General features: G+C 37.1%; 1 long non-coding RNA gene across 1 annotated transcript in view; it reads right to left on the bottom strand.

Annotated features, from left to right (window-relative positions):
• Nucleotides 1-13,044, bottom strand: part of LOC136019429 (uncharacterized) — a 370,301-nt gene that overhangs the window by 66,942 nt on the left and 290,315 nt on the right. Inside the window, exon 2 of the long non-coding RNA XR_010614872.1 lies at nt 10,286-10,430. This is a non-coding gene — a long non-coding RNA (uncharacterized LOC136019429). The remainder of the gene's footprint in view (nt 1-10,285; nt 10,431-13,044) is intronic.

The following is a 13,044-nucleotide window of genomic DNA, read 5'->3' as shown; positions in this document are numbered from 1 at the left end:
TGAATATGTCAAACACTGTAGGCTAAGTCAGCATTTATCTGTTTGTTTACCATTAAGCATACTAACACATCCTATTTGAATTCAGTAGCCCTCAGTAGTTTCAACCTAGTCCCTCTGTGGGCACATAATTTTTGGTTTTGTGCCAAGCCATACTGCATGAACAGAAGCTGCTTGTGTGTTCCTATAATTAAGTCCATGTTTGAGTGGTTTGCTGGAGTAGGTCCAGTGCCTTTTTTGTAAGTGATCATTTAATACAACAAAAAACCTTTGGCATGCAGGTATTTTTAAGGGTGTTTCAGAGTATTATATGTATAAGGAGAAGTTCCACCGCAGGCAAAAGGAACTCTGTATTAAAAATGATGGATGATATTCATATTGAGCCAAATCCTAAAACAGAGCAAGGCACCCTATTGTTTGTGCGATAAGCACAGTATGCACTAAACTGTGCAACTGTGAGTCACTGTTTCATCTACTGCAGATTTTATTAAGTTCTTCTTGAGAAGAAACCATTAGGCAAAAGCTGTATTCAGTCTGCAGGCACAGAGAGCGCAGATGGCCAATGCATTACATTCAAACAAAAAACCTAAGCACCCTTCTGGCTACATACAAAGTTCTGGAATAAGAATATGTGAACTACATGATGATGTGGACCAGTCAGCTTCGGCTAGAAACAAACTGCCAGTAGTGACCAAGTTTTCAGAGCAGTCTTTTCCCAACCTGGAGACCTGTATGTTATTTTCTCTGTACTTGAAGTAATTCAATATCAGAGCATCTCAAGTGCTCTACAGTTTATTTAAAGGTGAATTTTTATTTCTAACTGAATCTTGAGTGAGTCATCAATCACTGAGCTATTCTGTGCTGTTTTTCCTCTATCACAACCTAACATTAAACTTTTTCTAGCTACTTATGACAGTGTTTTTCAAACATTTTTAAAATGCAACCCCTTTTGCCTCATCTGTTTTCCTGCTACCCTTTCATTCCCTCTAGCCCTCCTCCTCCCCAGTCATCAGCACCTCCATTTCTCCTCAGCGGGGGAACAAGACCAGGCTGTAATTACTGTCTGCAAGTATTTGCTTACTCCCACATCTTAATGGGACTGAACTGCTGATGTTTCCACAACCTTAAAATAGGTTTCAATCCTCAGTTTAAAAAAAATGAAATACTGGTTTACCAAACAGTGCAGTCTCCAACACCGCGGTACTACCCACACCGCTTACCTCTGTGCCAACAAGTTAAACAAAAAAATTCAGATGCTTATCTGTACTAATATTACAGCTTTTATATATGCAGGACTAAAATATATGGTAATGTAACCACTATACATAGGACATGTAGGTAGTGCAAGGAGGAAGCATTTGAGCTGGAAGAGCCTAAGCTCTATTTGAAGGGTAGCCTCACCAGTAAGATTCAAATACTGCTCAAAATTCAAAGACTCCTGCAAAACCCCCAGCATTTTTGACAAAATACAACCACAAACCTTAGGTCTACATTGCCTCTAAATTGGCCTAGTGACCTCAGTTCCTGAAAGCTTGATATTACTGTTAGAGTCATGCAGAAAATGTATCTACACTAGCAAAACATGATTACTTCCAGATACTATTTAGAATTTCCCCTTTAGATGTGTTCAGGCAATGCTAAAATCTGTTACACTCCAGACCTCAATATATATTTGAGTATGGTCTGTGTGTATATATTGGTGAGTGGATTACAGAGCAAAAGAGCAGGGAAAGGCTCCTTCTCTGTAGCAGTCAAAGTAAATTACTTTGTGCTGAAAGGACAAGTTCCTGAAAAACGTGGGAAGGCAGAGGTACAAAGCACAACATATAGGTACAATATTTCTGAACTCATCCAACCTCTCTGCCTCAGAAAGACAGGAAGCAATAGGGAAGGAAACTGTTCCACACTTTCAGCAGAAAGTCAAATGAGTGGTCATTAAAACATGAACAACTTGGAATGCGCTTTAATGACATTTTAAATCCACAGTTGCCCAGAGAGGTGCTAGGCAGTCAGCCATCTAGGCAAACATTGCTCATTATATACCTGCTATGCACAGTGGAAAAGGAACTAAACTGAATGACATATACTGGAAATCAGTTACTTTGATTTTAGGAATGCATTCAGAAAATTAATATGAAACAATTAGCAAGAAGGTAACAAGTAGTAATTAGTCACTCAATGACTGTATAGTGTAGAGAGTATTCTCCAATCAGACATAGTCTGTGCAATCAGCAAACTGTGGTAGGCTTGATACCTTCTACTGGCCTGAGAATCTTGCCTCAGAAGCAAAACAAGTGAATGGAAAGTTAAATTCTTTTTATTTACATCTGCTAGATTTCCCAACATTAACCTATTAAAGAGACAACACATTTAAAACCACCTTTCTGTGCTCCCTTGGTCATACCATATATATCACACCCCATTATACACTATTTGTGAATCAGGCCCACCATAGGTAACCACACTCAAGACAACTTAAGGAAGCACTCATTCAGATGACTCTCATTTTGAAGAAAAAAAGAAAAATACTTCAAAACGTCAAAATTACCAACAGAAGTGGGAATTAAAAAAAAAAAAAAAAAAGAAAATGGTTGTGGATCAAGGATTCTGCGAATCCTTGAATAGTCTGCGTTGGAAGAGACCTTAAAAAGCATCTATTTCCAACCACCCTGCCACAGGCAGGGACACCTTTCACTAGACCAGGTTGCTCCGTGGAAGAAGCTGTAATACTTATCTACTTGTCAGTATTTTCTAATAGAACACTCAACTAGTCTGCTGGCAGACACTGCTTGTGCAAGTGCTCCCAGATCACCTAGTTCAGTCAAGAAACTTATGAGCTAAATCAACCCACCAATTTCAGCAGCTTAAATCTACACATTAAAAGGGAGTTTTAGAGAGTATTCATGTGAGCAGCTCTTTTAGCAAGCACCTGCAGAAGGGTAATGACAGATAACTGATCATGGTAACCTCTTCCCATGAAATAGATAAGCACAGAAGCTCTGATTTATCTGAAGATTGAAACATCTTAATTTGCACCTACAGTATGAATTTACACTACATTAATTGATCTCATTTTTAATCAACTTAGAAATACACACAGCTTTTTCCATTCCAAACAGACCTGCCAGAAAAATCAGTTATACATAAGAACAAAGATATAAAAACCACTTATCTTCCTGTAACTTTTCCTTAAACAAAGGCAAAAAAATCCCCACACCACCCATTCATCTGAACAAGGCACACAACCACATAACCATACACATCACATTTAAGACAGAACACCTTCTGTAGTGGCAGGTTATACAAAGATTAGTACTAATGCACTGCTTGCAGACAGGGACAAACCAGCACAGATCTTTAGAGAAGATCTAAACCAGATCTTTAGAGAAGGTTAATTTCCATAAAAGTGCCAACACAAATCCAGATTTCTATAAGTCTGTGGGTTCATCACAAACTAATCACTTCTGAAAAAGGTGTCACTTTGCATCTGGCACTGCCAGCATTTCAGCCAGCAGATCAATGGGTGGTTCAGGGTTGGTCTGCTGCCCCATCACACAAGGACATTTGAAACAGTTGCTCAGATGGTGGAGCCAGTGCAAAAGAGAAGACTCTCCCAGCACCTGCCATCTGATGTTTGAAACCCAGGACATGGTTCTGCTCATACAAAATGAAGCTGTGGCCCCATCTCCTGAAATGCTGCCTGCCATGAACAGCTGGGAGCAGCTGATATAACACCACAGCCTGCAAGGCAGAACCCCCAGACAGGCACCAGCTCTCACAGAGGTGTGATCATCCTACTAGCATTACCCATATGAACAGGAATCTGTTGAACAAAATGCTTAGGTGACCTCAGGAAGTGGACTGAAAATTATTCTATATAGGAAAGCAAAATAAAAGCTGACAAGTCATTACCAGACTTGATGGGGGATAAATTCTTTCCACAGAACACATATGGCAATGTATGATGATTTAGCTCTGGATAGGTAAGATTTACCAATAAAAGGTATTTATACTCACTTCTAAAAATTCTCAGGAATGCTCTACAGAAAAGTATTTGCAGGGTCTATTCCCAGGAAGACTTTGTTTTGTCAAAGTTGCAGACAGGCTTATTACAAAATAAGTAAGACTGCAATTGCCAGGCACACTGTTCTAAAATGTTGTTTTTTGCCCATTTAATATGCACAAGGCAAGCATTTATTTTATTTTCTCCTATACAGAATGGGTAGCTGAATTTTTTGCTTAAGCACGTGGATCTATTAATCTCATTTTAATGTTTTTGCCTTCTCTGGTTCCATTTCTTACATCACTACAAAACTGCATCTCATCACATATATCTAATTCATCATTTAAGTTTGAGTCATTAATCTTTGCTTTTCCTTCAAAAGATAATCCATGTTTAATAGCTATATCATCAAGGTGCTGGAAGGGCTGTTTTTGCAGACTTTAGGAGAAAATTGTGGCTACACCAAATTTAATTACACATTCAAATATTATTTTTAAGAGGCGAAAAGTTCTCTCTGTAACAGCAGGAGCTAGGAATACATTAGAAATAATTTCTGCTTTAGTCTTAGGAGAAATAAAATAACACAATCAGTTTCCCCATATCCTGCTCCCCCAGGCTGGTAAATCTTATCTTTAAACAATAAAGATAAGGATGTAGTTTTAAAAAGATGTTAGCATTGATAAATATTTACCAATGCAATAACAACCTCCCTAAAGAGGCAGAACACTTATAGTAGATTAGAGTGTCAAATGAATAAACAAGCCTTAAGCTGATCTTGCAAACCTTGAGACAGAATTTAACCTGTAATGAGCAGCATGTCTTCAGATATTTCACCAACAATCTTCCACTAACTCCATGCTCCATAATTAGTGACAGGGCACTTTAAGCACTACCAAGCAAGTACCAAACACTAAGACATAACTTAGAAGAATAATGTTACTTTCATAAATTGACATATTTAACAACTTTGTCTTACAGCTTAATAAATATTTTCTTCAGTACTCAAACAAAACTGGGTCTCTTCCACCCAATGTTTTAGCTGACAGCGCACCCAAACACTATCACACCATCCACACTCCAGATTTCTCCAAACACAGCTTAAATACAGAGGAAGTAAAACAGAGCTTTTTGTTTCTCCTCTCAGCTTAAATGTTGCGATGTAGCTGGTGCCAAATACTGGGTTGTAGAGGCTGAAGAAGAGACCAGTAATGAAGATTTTTTTCAGAGATACTGCTGTAAGATATTAATTATACTTCATTCCTGCTTGGTTCTTCCGTGTATGAGAAGTGGTGGCATGCTTCAGAATGCCCATCCAACCTTCCAGCACTTTGGACTTTAAATTAATGTAACACAGAACAAGAAGAGTAATGGGGTGATCCAAGAGGTCAACCAGTCCTGATCTGAGGAACACATCTGATTACATTTAAAACAGTTCAGCAGACTTTGAAAGGAATTATTTACTTCCTTATTTCAGCAGAATAAGAGCTAAAAATATAGGTTTACTGAAAGATTCTAACAGTGCAGACTTCTTGAAACAGGAGGATGATGACAGCTCACTGGATAAAGAGCAGTTTTGAAAAATGTCTTATTTCTTGAACTAAAATGGCCTAATTTTTTAAGAGACGAATGGTTCTAGTTAGCTGTGAATGACCACTAAGTCCTTTCAGAATAACACAATTTTAAGAAAATATTAAACTTTAAAATCGAATATTCACTGATTTTCATAGGAGCTGGCCTTTGGCTTTAGAAAGTCTATTTTCTTTAAGGAAAGAATTCTACAACTTCCATAAGCACCCTAATTCAGCCTGGCACACCTCCTTTTTAGCAGCTCTGAGCACGTAGATCTGAGCCGCAGCTTCACCCTCCTCAACAATGAAATGGAACACCTGTCATACATCTTCTAAACACAGGGTTTTTTGGTGACTTCAGAAAGGCAGAGATGAAATACCAATACACATAGTACAGTTATGATTAGAACCGCTATAAAATTGTATTTTGATAGATCTTTAGTTGATGTAAATGCATGCAGCTATAATATCAAAGAAAATGACTGAAAGTTGTAAGAGATATAAGCATGGGTGGGATTCTGTATTTTGATGTGATGTAACTCCCCACTAACATGTTCATTGAACAGCATACAAGGCACAGTGGTATTGTTTGCTGCAGTTCATTAAGAAATCAGCCCACAGTTCTGTTGGCTTTCTCATCTGGAAAAGCACAGTGCCAGGTCATGTTCAGCTTCTTGTCAACCAACACCCCTAAGTCCTTCTCCTCTGGAATGCTCTCAATCCATTCTCCAGCCAGCCTGTCTTGGTGCTTGGGATTGCCCCAGCACACATTCAGGACCCTGCATGTGGCCTTGTTGAACCTCATGAGATTTACATTGGCCCACCTCTCAAGCATGTCAAGATTCATATGGATGGCATCTCTTTCCTCTAACGTGTTGACTGCACCACACAACTTGGTGTCGTCAGCAAACTTGCTGAAAATGCACTCGATCCCACTGCCCATGTCACTGACAAAGATATTAAACAGTGCCGGTCCCAGTACCGACCCCTGGGGGACACCATGCATTACTGGTCTCCACTTGGACATTGAGCTGTTAAGCACAATACTGTGTGTGCGGCCACATTCAGCCAATTCTTTATCCACCAAGTGGTCCATCTGTCAAATCCATGCCTCTCCAGTTTAGAGACCAGGATGTTGCTCAGGACAGTGTCGAACACTTTGCACATAATCCAGGTAGATTAGATTATGATGTATTAGATGATCCAAGACAGGGAAAGAAAAACAATGTATCTCATTAACACCCTGCACACTATAGTGCTGCGCATGTTCTACTGACAATCAACACAGTGAACATGTGATACACCAAAGAGCCTCAGGGCTTTGGCAGATTCATCCTGTGAAACAAAATCCTATTAAATGCATTTGTGCTAATAATCTCCCTATAGTATAGTAAAATCTGTGTAAAAAACAGAATACAGATTATCAGCAACACATCCAAAGTTAGCTATAGGACAAAACAGAGATATTAGAGGTAGAATTTTTTCATTTCAAAAGTTTTACATTGAGGGCCTCCACTTTATCAGCAGCTAGCAGAAAAAGCTTTGCAAATTCATATAGATTCTTAGGGAAGAATAAATGCCACATTCATAAGCAAATCATACGAAAAAGAAGTTTAGACAGGGGAAATGGAAAGGCAGGCGTATGGGTTATGGCAGCTGAGGAACTTTCCAGGCTTACAACAGACACTGAAGTTTGTAAGAAAACTCAATTTATTTTCTCTAAATTAATTTACTTTAAACACTTACTGGAGTGCATTGAACCTACACAAACATTCCATTTTATTCTGATACCTCCTGCCAATAGATGGCTTTCCATTAAAAAAAAAAAAATCCAGTCTATTTAGAAAAAACATAATGAGGACTGCGACCAAAATCAAGTATTTCCTGCTACAATTTGACTTCTTTTAGACTTACATTGCACAGCTTTCCAGCTCTTTTCTTCAATTAATGTTTCCTCAGTCATTAAAAGTACTTTTTCTAAGCTGTTTCAATGTGAATATTCAGCTTGCAGAAACTAGAAAAGATTTTCTTTTATGCCTTGGGATAAAGCTTTCACTAGACAAGCATTATAACACCTCTTCAGTAACTCCACGCTGATCTTGAAAATTTCAAGCCTATTTTCTGTTACTGAAGAATCATTTAGAAGTATCGGTAAGATTCACTTGATCCCATTTATAGAGAGGTGCTACACAGGAGATCCAAGGACATTACTATAAAACAAGAGCATACAGTTTTTTCCCCTTTCCTCCCTTTTTCCCCCACAAGCTCATTCTTGAAAATATTATTATTTGATATCAAGTAACTTCAATGAATGGAATGCTTGCAATCTGCAGAAACTTAAGTGTTTACAGTTAACACATCCCTCAGTTGAAAGGACATCTTAAACAATCCAGATGTCCTTTCTGCTGCATATTTATCTTGCAATACCTAGTTGGCAAACATACAGCTGGGAAGAAATGATTTATTAAAGATATAAAATAGTTCCAATGTGGATTTACTAAAAGTACACACGAAGCTAAAGTATAATGAATTACAAAGACAAACAACACACTGGGGGTTTCTATTCATTTATATTTCAGCTAGTACAAGTCTACTGGTTTCAAGTGAGATAAATCCTGAAAGCCTCAATAACAGAACAGCTCTCTGAAACAATTGTCAAAACAAACACTGACAAAGATCATAGTAGTTCCTTCTAGTACTAAAAACTATAAACCAAACAATGCAATCAACCTAAAGCCAAAGCTTGGCTGCTGAAACGTGACTACTGCAGGGAACTTATATTACAAAATGCAGGTGATTTTATCAAGGTCACACTTTCATGTAGGAAAAGATTAACTTTGATATCCACTAGAACTATATGATAGGTGCACTGATACTGAACAGCAGAAGAGTTCTGCATGCACACCCAAGTACTTTTAAAATTATGGGTATGTTTTTGGAGTGACGTACAAAATCACTGTTGCTTTTTAAAAGGTGATGTGCTTGTAGGCAGACTGAAAAAGCCAGAATGGAGTTGCACAATGATTATTGCAGCTTCCAAATCTCCTCATGCTTTATTCCCAGTATATGCTTAAAAGCCATGACACTTCATTTGAAGTAAAACTGTAAACTTCCTTTCCTGCCTCCCAGTTTCTGAGGTTTAGGTTTCCTTGATTCATGTATTCAGGGCTTTCTCCAAATAATGATCAGAAACAATTTCACTGCACAGAAAAACTGAGATTCTCATGAACTCTTCTGACTGCAGAAAACAAAGTATGAACAGAAGTTATCACAGAACCATGACAAAACCTGTCAGTTTTTTAGCTCTGTATTCTTCTTCTAATTTCTAACACACTTCAGTGACAAGCAGCAAATATCTGTTTCCTGCAAACACTTTTCTTTTGTGCGTGTATTCACCTGAGTTCTCCTGATGGATTTTAACACTATACTTGAAGCTATGTTTTCTTCTTTTACTCTAAGGAGACTGATTATTCCTTTCATTAAAATAAGGTCAGCTACCGATGCTTTAGACGAGGATGGAAAAGACACAAATCCTCAAAGCAACACGGCTTCAGTATGTAGGACATTATCTAGTAAAGCTAAAAACATTCCTTGACCACCCATTCCAGCAACAATTGTAATTACTGTTACTTTACTTTAGAAATGGAAAAACTAGAGTGTCTTGATTTTAGTAAGCAGTGCTGAGGTAAATACATTCATATACAACTACAGGATACAGGAACAAACACATAATCTGGAATCACTTATGCTTTCAAAAACTCAAACCATGCTGATTTAGGGTTTAACCTGCATGACAGATGGAAGAGACTGCCAGTGATTTCACTTAACTTCAGATCCATTATGTCCTTCCACTATAAATCACACAAGACAGAGGCAAGCACTTACAGAATCAGCACCTACTTGTCTCCCAAACAATTGATTTCAAGAACAACCTGACTAACAGCTTGAAAGTAACTCTCTTAATTTCATATCCTCTTTATTTTAAAGAATTTTAAAAGCAATGCAGCATAAAAGTACACACACCGGACACATGCTGTATTACTTGTATTGTTTGTAAAATGATTTTTTTTTATAGTAGAAAAAAGAGTAAACTGCACCTGCATACTTAGAAAGTATATCGTCTCAAGACTTGCAGCTAAATATTAGAATATTTTTACAGTATGTTCTGAAAGCACCTAAATACCTAGTTTTCATTCACCTAGTTTCATTCATATGTGCTAATATGCATCCACTTGATAAGGACAGTACCAGTGCCTAATAGAATGGTCCAAAATCTTATGCTCAGCATCTCACTGCCAACTACTACACAAGATTGTCTGTTCATGTGAGTTATGGTGGGCGGCCATTAACAACAGAAGTTGCATGTAATATACCAACGATTTTCAGCAATTATTTAAGAGTGAATTAAAATATACTTTAGTTGGTCACTGTACTGCTACTTAAAATTTGTGTTTCTGTAGGTGTTTATGTTTACAATGTGATATTGAAAGTATCACTGTATTGCACTGCAGTCAATATGTATACTGCATTGGAGATGGGGTAAGAGAGAGGAAAAATATTAAATCCCTGTCCAATTGCCAGAATTTGGGTTCAAGAGTTGCTTGTTACCTTTTAAAGCTAAGGAAGCGCTTGTATTAATATAGAATACAGGTGAATTTTCAACTGAGCAATAATCTGTTGTTTTCTCATAGGACAGATTACAAAACACGATACTTACAAAGTCTGTGTGATGCTAGAAGGCATTTAACTTCTGTGAAAAAGTCCATCACAAAACCGGTGAGTTTTCTGTGTGCCCCAGGTGATGCTGGCAGGTCAGAACACACCAAGCCCCATCTCTGGAAGCCAGACTCTCTTTCTCTGGTCTAGAAAATGTGGGGAAAATGTAGTTTTTAATTGGATAAATGAGTAACAGCAGCTACTGATTGCAAAGATATATCAATACTATTATGCACTTACAGAAATAAGAAAGCACTTTCATTTTCATAAAATTAATCCTAAAAATTTGACACCAGAAATCTCAGAGTATGCAGTGATATGGAGATGGCACCAAATATTCTTTGATGACTCTCAAACCTGGAGGTAACCAGCTTTGAAACCAAATGAGTTTGCTAATTAAAGCTCCCCTCTTGAGCAATATTACAAGCATCAGATCCCAAGCATGCAGTTTCCCGAATTTATATTGTCTCTCATGTTACTCCTAAACTATTTTTGGTAGCACATCATGATATTTGTTGCTGCAATGACTCTCACAGCTTTTTTTTCACTGCATTTTATGTTCTGCACTGCTGTTACAATTCCTTTCAGAAATCCAAACTGCACAGAGCAGGAAAAAAAAAAATGTATTTTATTACCTAGCCAAAAAGCCAATTATCAGAAGATAACAGAGTCATGCAGTCAGGACAGAAGCCTCATTTCCCTCTCTCCATGGGACTGAATATGTCTTAAAATTTTTACATTTCAATGATTTGTTTAACTGGAGCTTAAAAATGAATCATCAGGCACAGATCCTTTTGCAACACCAAAAAGTATCGTGCTGCAGTAAGTTTAGCAGAGCTATTACAGGATACAGTCATGATTTCCAAGAGAATTGAAAGCTCTTGACTCAGTGCAAGACCCAGTGCTTTGCCTCTGAGGACTTCTTTTGCGTGCTTGACTGGGTGTTTGAGCGGGAGGGTTTGTCCTATCCATTTTAAGGGTTGTAAGATGTCCAGATTCTGCTTTAATACTTACTGAAAAAATGTTGGGATCTCATTATTTTTATCTCCTAATAACAGAGGACAGAGAGAAAAGAGCTAAAAATTAAATCCTATACTTGGCTTAAGAGGCGCTGAAGGAATCAAATTAGAACTCTCGTCTAAAAATAGCTCTGATGATGTAACCAGACTATTTAAAGAACAAAATCCTGTTCAGTTTCAGTTTTTTAAAATGTTTTATACTTTACATAAACACAAATCCACTGTTTTACACAGAAACGTTAACTCACATTCGTTATAAAAAGATCAAATTTAAAGACAACAAACAAAACAGAATTCACAACTCCCCTTTAAGGATATACCAATGCTTTTTGGTTTTTAAAGCTTTCAACAGTATGATTAGTTAGAAACAGTTTTCAGCTTTTCTAAATGGCTTGGAAAACGTGCATGTTCATACAAACAGACACAGCAAGGTAGATATTATTTTACTACTTTTATATAGATAGAGAGATCTATAGATACATAGATACATCTTTTCTCTCCAGACTAAAGTTTTTGAGGCACTGATCAAATTTATGACATATGTAAATAATTTTAAAATCTATGTATTAATGAATTTAATCTAACAAACAGTACTGTAGAACTTAAATATGTCTTTGTTTCTAATGTGGAAACAGCATTTAACACCAGGCCTGGAAAGGCCTGGTGGACTAACTGAACAATCACTCTGGCCTTATTTATTGCAGCAATCTTCTTTATTCTAGACTGAACACTGGAAGAATAGCCAAGCAGAAGACTATTTACGTTTTCACTGTGTAAACTGTATTAACAAATGAAGCAAAAAGAACACCCTTTATTAAAATAGGTTTGCATATGAATCTGTCAAGTTTTTTCAAAACTAGAGATTCATTGACAGTCTTTGGTTTACTAAAACAAAAACTGTTCAACTTTGTTACTTTAAGTTCAATATTATATGTCATAAATAAGAATCCGATTAAACACTCAGAAGACATCTAACTTGAACACTCCCCTAGAATTTGCAGTTTTGATTAGAATTCGCAAATTACATTATGTGCATATCTAAATATACACTGCATTCTGTATGAAGTACATGAAGTACAAATGAAAACTTTAGAGGGCTATAGTCAAAGATATTTCTCCCCTACAAACACATGAAAGATGGCTAAGTCTTTCCCTCAAAAATACACATGTATAAGCCAGAGGCAAAAATACAATTGATAAAAAAGCTGAAACCAAAGAAAAAAAAAACCCACAAAAAACCCCACAAAAACCCACCCCTCAAAAAAAAAAAATTAAAAAAAAAATCAAAACCCAACACATTAAAAAAAAAAAAAACAAACATGAAAGCACACAAACAAAAACCCACAACAAACAAACAAAAACCACAACCCACCAAAAACAAAGCCTGGGTTACAATCAGAAAGAAACCCTTGCTTATAAAATTCAATGGAAACATCTAATTAAAGAAGTGCAGCTACTGGCTATGAAACATGCATACGAAGAAAGCTCCTAATTGCTCCTCCATACTCTTCCCTTTCTGACATTTAATGTCCCTTCATCTTTCAGCAATGGCAGTTATTTAAAAGGTTGATTTGCTTGTTCAGGGGTTGTCAGAGATTATTATTACAATGCATATTTGAACTGTGTGATCCTTAGTATGGCTTGATAGGCATCACAGTCTTTAGAACATGGTGTTTTAGAATTTATCTCTGGTTTCCATCGCTGCTGCTTGCATAAGTCTTGCTTCAAATCAGCTGAAAGC

This window comes from Lathamus discolor, chromosome 9 (assembly GCF_037157495.1).
Source record: "Lathamus discolor isolate bLatDis1 chromosome 9, bLatDis1.hap1, whole genome shotgun sequence".
Taxonomy (NCBI): Eukaryota; Metazoa; Chordata; class Aves; order Psittaciformes; family Psittacidae; genus Lathamus; species Lathamus discolor.
Note: the sequence above shows the minus strand (reverse complement) of the source record. Positions and strands in the feature narration are given on the sequence as shown.